The sequence below is a fragment of the Puma concolor genome, chromosome A1, assembly GCF_028749965.1.
Source record: "Puma concolor isolate L17-30 chromosome A1, mPumCon1.1.hap2, whole genome shotgun sequence".
Taxonomy (NCBI): domain Eukaryota; kingdom Metazoa; phylum Chordata; class Mammalia; order Carnivora; family Felidae; genus Puma; species Puma concolor.
The window spans coordinates 129,573,391-129,587,092 of record NC_141667.1 but is presented as its reverse complement, the minus strand read 5'-3'; the positions used below and the strand labels follow the sequence as shown (position 1 = coordinate 129,587,092).

General features: G+C 50.2%; 1 protein-coding gene and 1 long non-coding RNA gene across 17 annotated transcripts in view; one reads left to right on the top strand and one right to left on the bottom strand.

Moving 5' to 3' along the window:
- Positions 1-10,329, bottom strand: part of LOC147584468 (uncharacterized) — a 56,264-nt gene extending 45,935 nt beyond the window's left edge. For 4 of the 7 annotated variants that reach the window (XR_015250150.1, XR_015250149.1, XR_015250151.1 and 1 more), the window contains exons 1-4: positions 10,191-10,329; positions 9,585-10,057; positions 8,080-9,348; positions 3,857-3,942 (exon numbers count right to left, since the gene is read on the bottom strand). This is a non-coding gene — a long non-coding RNA (uncharacterized LOC147584468). Of the gene's footprint in view, positions 1-3,856; positions 3,943-5,303; positions 9,349-9,584; positions 10,058-10,190 lie in introns of all 7 variants that reach the window. The other 3 variants (XR_015250153.1, XR_015250152.1, XR_015250154.1) reach the window with 2 other exon arrangements.
- JADE2 (jade family PHD finger 2) overlaps positions 1-13,702 on the top strand; it is a 134,605-nt gene that overhangs the window by 73,438 nt on the left and 47,465 nt on the right. For 2 of the 10 annotated variants that reach the window (XM_086703917.1, XM_086703850.1), the window contains exons 1-2: positions 8,489-8,627; positions 12,386-12,569. The gene's annotated coding sequence lies outside the window, so the exon portion shown is untranslated. Of the gene's footprint in view, positions 1-6,530; positions 6,636-6,937; positions 7,037-8,488; positions 8,628-8,806; positions 8,925-9,259; positions 9,398-12,119; positions 12,290-12,385; positions 12,570-13,702 lie in introns of those variants that run through there. The other 8 variants (XM_086703866.1, XM_086703856.1, XM_086703863.1 and 5 more) reach the window with 8 other exon arrangements.

The window sequence follows — 13,702 nt, the reverse complement described above, 5'->3', positions numbered from 1 at the left end:
AGGGTGAGGATCAGATTCCAGAAACAGAGGAGATGGAAGAAAGGGTGAGCAAAGCTCACATGTGTGATCTTCCCAGATTTCATTTTGTCCCTTTAGGATTTGCAGAAAGTCTCTAGGAACTCTAATGTTAGGACAAGTATTGTGATCCAGTTTTCCTAACTCTACTACATCAAGTATCATCTATGGACTGGCACCATCCAAATCATCTAGCAGCCCGTTAGAAATGCAGATTCTCAGGCCCTGCCCCACACCTAATGAATCAGAACCTTCATGTAAACAGGAACCCAGGTGATTCATGTTCATGTTATTGTTGTACAAGTACTGCCTTAAGCAGCTAGTGAGTGAACATAGGACTTCTCACCTGATGCAGTTTGGCTGCTGGAGAGTGTGGCTAACTTCATGTGGGGCTTCTGCCTATCCTGATGACTCAAACAAATTATTGAGTCATACATATATTGTTTGTCTCTCCAGCTCTTGAACACTGTTAGAACAGAGTAAGCATTCAATAAATAAATGTTGAATGATTCTCATGCTCTTTTCTACATTTAGGGTGCTTAGGGTATGCTGGACCTCTGGTTCTGGATGTAAATCACAAGGGATTAGAACTTTTGTTCCCAGTAGGGACCTCCGGAAGAACAGCTATTGTCTGATGAGCAATTACTGAGTGCCAGGCCAATGCTTACAAAGTGTGGTTCAAGGCCAAGGGCATCAAGCATGACCAGGTACTTATTAAAAAGTGCATATCCTTGGGCCTTGCCCCAGACCTGCCCGTTGAGAACCTTTAGGGATAAAGCCTAGAAATCCACGTTTTATTTTTATTATTTTATTTTATTTTATTTTATTTTATTTTATTTTATTTTATTTTATTTATGTTTATTTATTTTTGAGACCGAGAGAGAGAGAGAGACAGCACAAGCAGGAAAGGGGCAGAGAGAGGGGGGACAGAAGATCCAAAGCAGGCTCCACACTGACAGCGGAGAGCCAGATGCGGGGCTCAAACTCATGAACTGTGAGAGATCATGACCTGAGCCAAAGTCTGACACTTAACCAGCTGAGACACCCAGGCACCTGGAAATCCACATTTTAAAAAATTTGAGGGTTGGCGGGGAGTGGCTCCTGGGTGGCTCAGTCAGTTGAGCATTAGACTCTTGATTTCTGCTCAGGTCATGATCTCATGGTTTGTGAGATGAAGCCCTGCGTCAGGTTCCACAGAGCCTGCTTGGAATTCTCTCTCTCCCTCTCTCTCTGCCCCACCCCCTGCCCGTCTCAAAAATAAAATAAATAAAACTTTAAAGAAATTTAAGTTTTATTTCTTTAAGTAATCTCTACACCCAACATGGGACTTGAACTCATGACCCTGAGATCCAGAGTCACAAACCCTTCTGACTGAGCCAGCCAGGCACTCCCAGAAATCTCCATTTTTAACAAGCATACCAGGCACACTGAAGTTTGGAAATTATTGCATCCCTAATTACAGAGGAGGAAACTTAGGCACACAGAGGTTGTACAAAGTCACAGAGCTGGTGAATGGTGGGGACAGGACTCTATCCTAAGACCATATGAATGTGGAATCCAGAGTTTTAGGCATACACTGAAAAAATTGATGCTGAGTCTGACTGTGTGTATTTAGCCATATACATCACTTTGTGTCCACAAAGTTTGTTAGATTATGAACTCTTGTGAAATATTGGAAGGCAGTTAATGTGTTTTCTTTCTCTCAGTTATCTGTAGAATCCATTAAACATGCCTAGTACCTGGAAGACTCTCAATAAAAATCATTTGAACTGAATTCCTACAGATACATGATTATCTATTTCTATAAACATACATATACAGAGGACTTCTCATTTTCAAGTAGAATCTTGGAACAAGGTATAACAACTATAAACTTTCCCACTCTCTCTTGAACCCACTCAAATTTTCACTTATGCCAGTGTGTTGATGTGGCTCTTATCAGTATCACCAGTGACTTCAACACGGCTGAAACTAATGATCAATTGTCAGTCTGTATCTAACCTCATTCCTTTTGGTAGCTTTGCACATAGAGCTTTCCTCCCTTCTGAAACACTCTTATCTTGTCTAAGACACTCCTCCTATCTCTCTGGATGCCACTGCTTTCTTTTTACTTTTTTCCCCCAATTAAAAAAAATTATTTTTATTATTTTTAAATATTTTATTTTTAAGGAATCTCTACACTCAACAGTAGAGCTCAAACACACAAGAGTCCCATGCTCCACTGACTGAGCCAGCCAGGCACCCTCCCCCAATTTTTTTATTGTGATAAAATACACATAACATAAATTTTACTATCTTAATCATTTTTTTAAATTTTTTTTTAACGTTTATTCATTTTTGAGAGACAGAGAGAGACAGAGCATGAGCGGGGAAGGGGCCGAGAGAGAGGGAGACACAGAATCTGAAGCAGGCTCCAGGCTCTGAGCTGTCAGCACAGAGCCCGACGCGGGGCTCGAACTCACGAACTGCGAGATCATGACCTGAGCCGAAGTCGGATGCTCAACCGACTGAGCCACCCAGGCGCCCCACTATCTTAATCATTTTTAAGTGTACAGTTCAATGATATTAAGTACATTCACACTGTTGTGCAACTGTCACCACCCTCCATCTCCAGAACTCTTTCATCTTGCAAAACTGAAACTGTACCTGTTGAACTATGAGTCCCCATCTGCCCTCCCTGCTCCAGCCCCTGGCAAACACTGTTCTTTCTGTCTCTATGAATTTCATCACTCTAGGTATCTCGCATAAGTGGATCATACAGTATTTATCTTTTTGTGACTGGCTTATTTCCCTTAGCATAAGGACCTAAAGGTGCATCCATGTTGTAGCATGTTGCAGAATTTCCTTCCTTTTTAAGGCTGAATAATATTCCATTCTATGTATATACCACATTTTGCTTTACCCATTCATCCATTAACAGACACTTGGGTTGCTTCCACATTTTAGTTATCGTGGATGATGCTACTATGAACACAAGTACACAACTCTCTTCAAGACCCTGTTTTCAATTCTTTTGAATATACATCCAGAAATGGAATTGCTGGATCATATGGTAATTCTATTTTTAATTTTCTGAGGAATGGCCATACTGTTTTCCACAGTGGCTGTACTATTTTATATTCTCAATGATAGTGCACAAGTGTTCTAATTTCTCCACATCCTTGCCAACCCGTGTTATTTTCTGTTTTTTTTTTTAAATAGTAGCCATCCTATTGGATGTGAGGTGGTACCGTATTGCACCTTTGATCTGTATTTCCCTAATGGTGAGCAACACTGAGCATCTTTTCATGTGCTTTTTGGCCATTTATATTTCTTCTTTGGAGAAATGTCTGAATATTTCTTTTTTAACAACATCTTACTGATTCCTTTTCATCTTCCAGATCTCTTAACCTTGTAGTGGCCAAGGGCATTGTCCTTGGACTTCTCTTTCTACACTCAATTCCTTAGTGATTTCAAACTATCTTATAGCTTTAAATACCAGTCACCTGCTGACCCTTCTCAAAAGATACCTTCAGTCCCGAAGCTACCTCTGAGCTGAGGCTACCATTTCTAACTGCCTACAGGATGGCTGCACTTGGACATCTAATAGGTATCTTAAGCTTACTATGTTTTAATGCTGAGCTCCTTATCCTCTCCCGAATCTACCCCTTCCATAGTCTTCACATATCTTTTAATGGCAATTCTGTTTTTCCACTGGTTCAAGACAAAACTCTAGTCATCCTTGAATTCTTGTTTTGTTATGCCTCATCAACAAATCCTGTCAAAGCTATCTTCATAAAATATATTGACTTTGACCACTTCCCCTGCTACCACTCTAGTGTACTTTAACATCATCTCTTACCTGGTTTATTTCAGTGACCTCCTCACCTGTCTTCCAGCTTCAGCCTTTCCACTTTCAGTCTGTCCTCCATAGGACAGCAAAGTAACCTGTAAAATCCAGTGTCAGATTATGTCACTCCTCAGCTCAAAACCATCTTTAGTACTCCTAGCAAAAGCCAAATTCCTAACAATGGCCTATATCATTTCTTTCTTCTACATGTATACAATAAGCATCTTCCTACCTCAGGACCTCTGCATTTGCTGGAGACCACAAATGGTGGAGACAGTGGTTTCTTCTACTTTGTGCCAGGGACCCCTATGGCAGTTAGTAATGCCCATGGATTCCTTCTGATTACAGTATCTTTAAATCCATAAAATAAGTTTCATAAATTATAAAGAAAACCAATTATGCTGAAATACAACTCTCAAAATATTTTTAAAATGTGTAATAGAGTAATATATGTGTTTCTTATTAATTCATTAAATTACAAGAGCTAGCAGCATAATTATGAAGTAGTGATAACTGTAATGATATTTTAAGATATTTGCAGCAACTATAATGTGCTATGAAAATATCTGATTTCTACTAGTAACAACATCACAGGTGCTGCTAATAGCACTGTGATTTGCTGTCTGCATTCATAATTGAAGAGCATGCCAAATGTTAATTTGTGAAAATAAAGATAACATTTTTTCCCTATCTGAAGTCAAGACTCTGTGAATTCTATACACAGATCTCTGGAGGAGAGTGTCTGCAGACTCCATGTTAAGAACCCGTGCCTTAGAATGCTCTTCTCCCATAAGCCCTCACAGCTCATTCCTTCACCTCCTTTAATTCAAAAGCCACCTTCTCAGTCAGCTCTTCCCTGAGGACTCTATTTAAATTGCATGCCCACGTTCCCTATCCCCCTTTCCTACTTAATTTTTCTGAACAGCACTTACTCACCTTCAAATATAATATTTCACTTAAAAAAATTGTGCATCTCCTTCCACTAGAAAGTGAATTCCATGGGAGTAGGCATTTTTGTCTGCCACTTTTGTGCTGTGTCCTCAGCCCCTAGAATGGTACCTGGTATACAGGTGGCACTCAGTAAACATTTGTTGAAAAAAAAATGAATAATTACATCTCCTAGAACTTTTATGTTTCTTCTCTTTTTTTTTTCTGCAGTAAGTTCATGATTTGTGAGACTTTTACTAAAGATTAAAGAGTTATAATTATCTCCTTTCCTATTATTCTGTAAACATTATCAAGGTTAACCTTAAACAGTAGCAGAGAGCAGCAGGAATGCAAGGATTCTGATGGCGCTTCCAGTCCTAAACAAGAAGTACCTTCCAAGGACTCCTTAGGGGACCTGTGTCTCGCCCAAATTCAGGGAACCACCTTAGAGGCAAAGTGCTACCCACAAAATTCTTTCTTGCTGTTACAGCAGTCAGGCCCCCATCCCCAATCAAACCAATAATTCTCATACCTTTTAATTCTGGCAGCATGGTAAAATGGACAACACATAATCTTGGGGGCATCCAAACCAGGTGCCAACTCTGCCACCACTTCCTAGCTCATGTGATTGTTGGTGAGTCATGAAACCTTTCTGAATAGATAAAATGGGATTTTTCTGAGGATGAAATGGGATGACTGGCATAGTGCACAGCACAGGAGATGGTCATCTTCGCCCTCTTCCATCTCTCTAGGTCATTTTATAACTGCCTGCCAAGGCTCACAGGATCTTGATGGCTAAGAGGAGAAGCCTGTCCAGTCCTTTCCTGTATGTAAACCCGCTATATCTAGACCCAGAGTGCTTCCTTTGGACTGTGCCACTGTAAATTGGTGCCTCCATTCCCACTTCAGATGTGTGGTTAAGACTGCCATCTGGACCTTGACCATGAAGCCTACCATCTAGCACAGTTTTTTCTCTTCTACTTCTTTTTGCCCTAACTGGGAGATCTTGTATATGTCATCATAGAGGACAAGATAGAAATCATTGTTCTCCAGTATTTCCAGTGTTAAGAGCTTTCAGGGAGCATATTCACCCTTCCAAAACACAAACACCAGGGAAAGTGCTAATGTGCACTGTGCACTCTGAGCCAGGCCCCTGCTTTACACATATAGAATGTATGCAAACATATATACATATATGTATATATACACACGGCTTCAGGAACCCTCCAACCATCCTATTCTATAGAAGAAAGAGACCCAGAGAGATGAATGCGCTTGCCCACATCAAGTAGCTTCTCAACTGCAAAGCCAGGATTTGAATCCAGGTATTTGACCATTTTTGTTACATGCTAACAGCTTGTGACATCTGTTTTCTGGCACTGAATTTAGGCTTGGGAAAATCCTACCAACTCAGAGCTAGAGTCAGGTCTGGAGGTGGTACCCCAGTTCCTCAGTCTTGCCAAACAAGCCTTCCCAGACTTTGTGAATGAAGGCCAAGGAAGAGAAACGCTTCTGGGACTCCCTTTGAGCTCATATTTCTTTCTTGTTGCAGAAAGGGCTTATTTCCACATTCACCATCTTCCTCTTTGTTGTGTAGACCATTTAACCCGTCAGAGGATTTGTGCTGTTAGAAGTTTGTTTATTATTAGATTTATTTCTCCTATAAGCAAATGTGTTCACAACATTCCATGGGGGAATCTTTTTAAGTGTCACATAAATGTCATCTTATGTAAATTGAGTATTTGTCTTTCCATAGAAGGGGGTGGAAGGGAAAGAAAGGAAGGATAAACAACCTTCAGTCTCGGAGAGGGAAGGCGGTTCCTGTCCCAGTTCACAACTCACCCATGTGCCTTCAAAGCCAAAGGTGAGTTGCAAAAATTATTGGATCATCTTTGAGGGGCAGCCAAAAGGGAGGGGGAAGGAAAAGTTGGCAACGATACTTTGGGGATGCTGAACCAGGTTCCCAGGTCTCCCCAACAAACCCCGCCTGAGACCAGACCACCCTCTCCCCAATTGGGAGCATTGGGAGAAGGCTGCAGCTTGCCCCCGACACCTCCCCATCCAGGAGGCTAGCGCAGCTCCTTCCTCGAGAGAAGGTGAGCACCGCGGGCGCAGCGGGTTGGGTGGGTGTGGCCCGCGGCTCTGGGAACCGACCCAAGGCCCCGCCACCGCCCGCGAGCCGCCCGACAGCCCGCCTGCCTGGCGAGCGCAAGCGCTTCTTCCAGAAACTGCGAGGATCCGAGCGCACTGTTTGTGCACCACAAGGTCAAGTCGGGAAGTGGAGCCGGAGGAGGAGGGGCGAGGAGGCGAAGGGTGGGGAGAGGGGCGCCCCGCTTCCTCGCCAAGTGCCAGCCCTTGGAAGTAGCCCCCTCGGTTTTTAACCCTTTAGGGGGAATGGGAAGGACGAGCTAGGGGGGAAGGGAACACCTCGGGGCAAACTCCTACTGGGGCCAAGACTTGCAGCTACCCACCCACCCATCACTGCGTTCCCCACCCCCCGGAAATGCGGGGCAGAGCTGGGAGCCTGTAGGCACCCGAACGGGGGAGGGGGGCAACGAACCCGAGAGGGACCCTCTCCACGGACGGCCCCTCCTTCCTGAGGTCGCCGGCAATTTCAAGTTTCTCCCGCCCGGGATGTTAGTTTCCATCTGCTGTGGGTGGGGGAGAAGGGACGCGCCCCCTCCCCCAGACTCGCGCGCGTGCCCCTCCCCTCCGCTCCTGCCAGCACTTTCTGCTCACTTCTGGCGCTGCAGAGCGCCACGCGATTTATTCGGTTCGCATTTTTAAACCAGCGATTCGGGAGCAGGGCCTAGGGCGAGGGTCTTCCAGCGCTGGAGCCCCGGGAGGCGGGGTGCTCGGTGCAAACCTCGTTCCCTCCGCGAGTGTCGCCTTCAGGCTGTTATTTGCAAAGAAACGTCTTTTTGACGCAGGGAGAAATGGCAAATTTTAAGTACGTCATTAATATGGCGCCAAAAGATTTTTTTAAGTATAAGCTTGCTTTTTTTTTTTTTTTTTTTTTAAGGTTGCGGGGGGCGCCGCCCGGGTCTGGGGCTCGAAGGGGGCGGGGTGTGAGCAGAAAGTGTGAGAGAGTGGAGGGGCGGGGTATGTGTGTGAGTGTGTGAAGTGTGAGCAGACCTGATGGGACTTGCACGGGCGCAGCCGCCGCTCGGGCCCGGCCCTGGGGACAGGGCGGGCTGGGGGCGCCCCAGAGCCCATGGGGAGTCTGGGCCCGAGGTGCAGGCAGACTGGCAGCCGGGCAGAGCACCCTCCCCGCCCCCCCCCCCTCCTCCCGAGGCCTGCAACCCTACCTGGACCCGCTGCCGGAGCCAAACAACCGGGCGGGGGGTGGGGCGGGAGACGGGGGGGGGGGTCAGGAGTGGAGATCCGAGTGAATAAGAAAAAAGTGGCTACTCCCCCTCCCTCGCTCCTCCCGCCCGCCCCCACCCCACCCCCACCCCAACACATTTTTTTTCTAAAGAGATCACAAGGAAGTCTTGGTTTAAAAAGAAACAGAAACATACACAGGGGGATTGGTGAATGGTGCCGACCGCGGCCATCGCAGTTGGAGGCTATTTTTTTGGGAGGGGGGTGAGTAGCGTCCATGGAGTTACTTTGTGCCCATTCCTAGCGGCAAGGGCTTACGTCCAGCGGGCTGACCGTCCCCAGCAGGGGTGCGGGGCCGGGGACGCCGAGGGCCCGGCAGCCTCCCTCGCCGCGACCCCGGATGGATGCGCGCCCCCCGCCCGCCCGCGCCGGCCCCAGGAGCTCCGGGTTTCGGGAGCATCCTTCCAGCGCCGGCCCCCGCCGCGGCGCGTAGTCCAGGGCAGCGCCCCTCAGAAGGGCACCGCGGAGGAAGGTAAGATCCTGCCCCCAGCGATGGGCCCTGCGCATCTCCACGGCGTTATTTTATGTTTTTGCAACAGATCTGCCAGCGCTCCTCGCTCCCTCGCTCGCGCTCTCTCTCTTGCTCGCTCGCTCCCTCTCTCTCCTGCTGGCTGCCTGTTCTAGGAAGCCAGGGCGCGGGGGGGGGGGGGGGGGGGAGGGGGGATGCACAGCACCGGGGAGAGAGATTGCGCATGTTGGTCAGTCATGTTTTAAAGAGTACATTGCGGGGAGGCTGAGAGGGGCGCATGCAACAACAACTTTTGGAAGGGTGAGCTTGGCGACCTTCTTTATTAATGACTGCGGCAAAGCGCCCCCGGGCCGGTGAGGGGGCGCGGGCGGGCGGGGGCGCGCCAGGGCTGCAACTTGCCCCGCGGGCTCCGGCCGCGCGGAGGGGCTGCGGCGGGAGACCGCAGCGGAGGGGAGGTCGTTCTGCCGGAGACGGGGGTTCGGAGGACCCAGAGCTATCTGCCCTCCTGTCGCCCTGAGTTTCATTTTGTTGATACGCAGCACGTCCGGCCGCCGAACCGGGCTGAGCCGGTGCACATGACTCCGCGCTCGGCTCACGTGCAGCCGGTCCGGTCCCAGACACCTTCCGGGGGCCACCGCCTCCGCCCTGTCGCCCCCTCTCCGGGCTGGGTGCACGCGGGCGCTGCACGCGGGGGCAGCATGCTCAGCTCCCCGGCGCGGAGGCTCTGCACAAATTAAACAGTGTTTTGGAGGGGCGGGGGACACCCTTTCCAGGTGAGTATGCCGGGTGTGCAGTTCCGGCGTACGGGGCGCGGGCTGGGGTCGGGGGCAGTCCCCCCTCTGGGGCTGCGCGGGAGTCCGGCGGGGGAGAAGCGCTGGGAGAGTGGAAATGTACCGGCTGCGGCCGGAGCGGCGGGTGCGCGCCCGCGGGGCGACGGCAGGGGGCGTGGCCCTTGTTTACCTTCTCCCAACTCTGCCGGTTCGCGTCCCGCTTCGGGGACGGTACTGCAGTCCCCTGCCCTCCGCCTCGGTCCCTGCGCCCTGGGTGGTACTGGGAAGATGTAAGCAAGTGGCAGTCCCAGCCTGGGACATACACACCTGACCCTCAAATAAGTGACATTGCAGCCCCAGCCCCCACCAAACACCGCTGCAGTCCCTCTCCCGGATCCCGGGCCCCGCCCCGCCCCCGGCAGTGGCATCTTCCCGGCCTCACCTCCTTCCTCCCTCTCTCCCTCTCTCCCTCCCTCCTTCCCACCCACTCGCCTGCGCCTGCGGAGCGGCTCCCGCCCGCTTCCTCCCCGCCTGGGTGCAGACTTGTGGCTCCCTCCGGTCCCTTCCCGCCTATCACTGGGCCTGAGACACTCTCATCTCCAGGCCAAAGGATGAGAGGTCAGCCTCGCGATTCGTAGCTGTTACATCAGAAGGTGGGGATGTCTGCGAAACAGGGAGGAAGGCTTCGCGGTGGCTTCCAGAGGCCCAGGACACCCCCCCCACACACACCCAGTCTCCCCCCCCCCCCCCCCCCCCACAGAGCTGCCCACTTCCTAAGAGGCTCGGCTCCTCTTACCCGCTTCACCTAAAGACCTCTCCCCCGCCCTGGACGTCAAGTCCGTAGCCCCCGGCCCGAACCGCCCCTTGCCCTTCCTTTGCCTGGGCCAGAGCCCCCCGCAGCCACCTCCGGCTCCTCCTCCCGGCTCCCGCGGTCGGAATCACGCCGGCGCGCCTCCAGCCTGCTGTCCCGCGGACTGCCTCCAGGGGCAGGCTGGAGGCGCGCGCCACCCCCTCCCAATCCCCGTAGCCATCGCCGCGGGCCGGGACGCTTTTTTTTTTTTTTTTTTTTTAAAACCACCTTGGCTGCAGGTCTTATGCCAGGGCTGGTGGGGGCGGGAAGGGCAGTGTTTCCCCTTACCCTGAGCCAAGGGCACGGTGCACCCGGCGACTGTGGTCTCTGCAGATTTCCAAACCTTGCTCCCGCTTTTAGCAACCCTCGCTCATCTACTGCGGGACATAAAGTTTTACCCAGAGGCTGAGTTTGTAGGGGTCATCAGGAGGCATCTTGTTTGTGCTCAGAGTGGCGCTAAAGGGATTGGGGAGAGACTAAGAGGGCACGGCTAGCTTGCCGCCTTGCCTTTGTTGGAAGGGGGAGGAGCCCTGAGTTTTGAGCCCAAACTAGCTGTCAGGATGTCCCATTAACGTTTATGTTTGCAAACTGAATCAGGGTCCCGGGTCCGCCGCCTGGTCCCTCCTCTCACGGTGGCATTGACTCCCTCCCTTCACTGGTAAAATTCCCAGTAGGACATTTGGCAAAAGGGCCATGCAAGGAGCTGCCAACCGGGCCTGGCCCTGTTTCCTGGGTTCCCAGGGTGCTGGCTTCTCCCCTACCCTGACTTCCTCTCTCACCTTAGGGCCCCAAGTGAACGCACCATCCCTCCCATCTCTTCTTCCTCAGGCGGGTTGGGACTTGCAAAGCGATCTAACAAGCAGAGGAGGAAAATAACAACAGAATAACTGTAAGGGGAAGGAATGAGTAATAAAGCCGACCCAGGCAGGGAGGAGGGCTTTCATGTTTAAGAGATGCTGTTTGCTTTTTAGGTCACAGGCTGCAAAACAGGCTTTGATCCGAAGTGGGCGAATAATTTATTGAGAAAGTTTGCATGGTAGGGGAAAAAAAAGGGATGTTTGTTTGATCTGGAGCCCTCTCAGTTGTCCCAAGTGCTGTTGGCTGTTGTTTGGAGTGGAAAAGCATTTGGTTCTACAGCAAATGCCTCGCAGAGGGAAGTCCTCGCCCCAGGCAGCAGGACTTGCAGTGAATATTGGTTTTGAAACTGTTTGGCCAAAGGTCTCTCCAGCACTTTTGGAGATGAAGTGTTTAAGGACAAAGTTGTTTGGACTCAGGATGCAGCAAATGTTTCCAGAACATTTCCCATCCAACGTGCTTTTTCTTTCCCTAAATTTCATGGCTAAATGGCCAGTAACATTATTCCAAGAGAGCATCCACTTGCCTTTCATTGACAGGTGAGGTGGGACTGCTGGTCCCAGCCCCCAGATGTACCCTGGAGTCTTGAGGGTAGACCTCCGACACTGACTACCACATCCTTGACGGGGGCGGGGGTGGGGGGACAGCGGGGAGCAAGGTGCTCTAGTTAACCGGGGTTCCAGGTAACAGGAAGGTAGTTGTCTTACACCCAAGACCCAGTTCAGTGACTTCCAGTCCAAATTCTTGACAGCTCATCCACCAGGCTCTTTGCAGGCCTTACAGTTAGTTCTGTGTTTAGGTGCTCCAAGGAAAGACCAGGTTGTGAGGAGGTATTCCTGGCCTGCTTTGTGCAGATCCACATAGGATCCTGACCGTGTGGCTTAAAGTTTAGGAACCCAGGAAGGTTCTCAAATAACCCATAGGAATCTGGAGTACATCAGCCATGCTCTGGGGTTGTAGGCCTGTGCAGGTTAGCGCGGGGGGGGGGGGTGGGGGGGCGCATGGTATACCACCTGGAGTCAGAGAGCCTGGGTTCGAATGCTAGCTATGCAGTCACCAACTGTAACAGTGCTCTGTGCCTCACTTTCTTCATCTGTAAGTAGGGTTAGTAACAGTCTGTATCCCATGATTGGTGTATGGATTAAGCAATATATTGCATAAAGAAGATTAAACCCACAGCCAGGCATGTGGTAAGCACTTGATTAGCATTAGCCATTTTTACTATTATTATTAATGATCTGGAGAGGGCCCAAATGCAGCTTTGACCTTTGATCTCTCCCCTTTAGGCTAGGCCAGAGAGCCAGCTCCCTTCTCTGAAGAAGGGACGAGAAGGACCCTGCAGTTGCCAATGGGCAGCCATCTGTGGGACCAAGTGGACTGAGCATTGCCCTCTGAGGTGGAGGGTAGGGTGAGAAGGTGCCGAAGGACAAAGTAGACAAAGCCCCTTTTCATTCTTCCAGGATCCCCTAGGTATGTCCCCAGAACTGGGTTTGGAGGGTCGGTGTGGGCAGCGTGTTCCAGGGAGTTGGGTGCCCTAGGGACACTTGGAATTGCAAGTGGGCAGTGATGAGTGTTGGAGGAGGGTTTAGGCTCCCCTCTGCTTGGAGAAGCAAGTTTGAGGATCTGTGTGTACAAAATCATTTTTTGTAATGGCAATTACTGTCCCTCAGAAGGCATTAAAGTTAATGAGAGATAGGAAAGACTGGGGCTCTGACCCCCGTTTAAAGCTGGTTTAAGAGTGTGCAGCTCTTGTTTTCTGAATGTCTGGCCTTCCCGACACAAGGAGGCTCTGAGGACAGGTTTTCCAGCCGAAATATCATTAAATTGTATTAGCATCTTATTACACACACGCCTAAGCGGTCTGCCTCAGACAGGGAGACTTTTTGTTTCTCTTTGAAAGATTGTGTCTGGAATGGTAAATTGCCTGCTTGAAAGCTGTTTTCCCCCCCTTTTTAAGGAGGAAGACGAAGTCCTGCTGTGTGTGGTGGCGGGCAGGGCAGGCCTGGTGGCCCCCAGAGAGGAGAGGCCGGAGGCCAGGTTGGGGTGTTTTAACTGCCCAGGGAGCGGCTGCACTAGCAGGCCTGAAAGGCCCACTGTTCCCAGGGTCAGCTGGAAGGGCGTTAATGGAGGCCCAGGGTGTTTATTTGAGTTTATTTGTGGCGAGGTCTTTAAAGGGGGCTGGCATTGGGCATTGGTGTTTCAAGTCCAGAACCGAGGCCCCCACTAAGACCAATGGCTAGTGCTGCCAAGAAAACATCTGCCACCAAATTGCTGCCCTATTACTGAGTTGACATTGATCATTAGCCAGGAGCCCAACCAAATAAAGCCTCCTGGAAAATGTGTGAGGTTAAGATGGGGAAGGCAGGCTGTGAAAACAGGACGAAATCTTGGCCTGGGGTGTATGTTCCTGCAAGCTGCAAGGCCAGCCAGCTGGGCTCTGTGCACCCCACACTTCTACAGGGAGGGGACAAGAATTCACTCAGCATCCCTGTGTATCAAACCCCTTTTGTGTGCTGGACATAACACGAGCGGGTACTGGAGCTCCAGCAGAGATCCAGACAGACATGCTCCTTCCCCTCTTCTCCAAAGAGGACATTGAACAA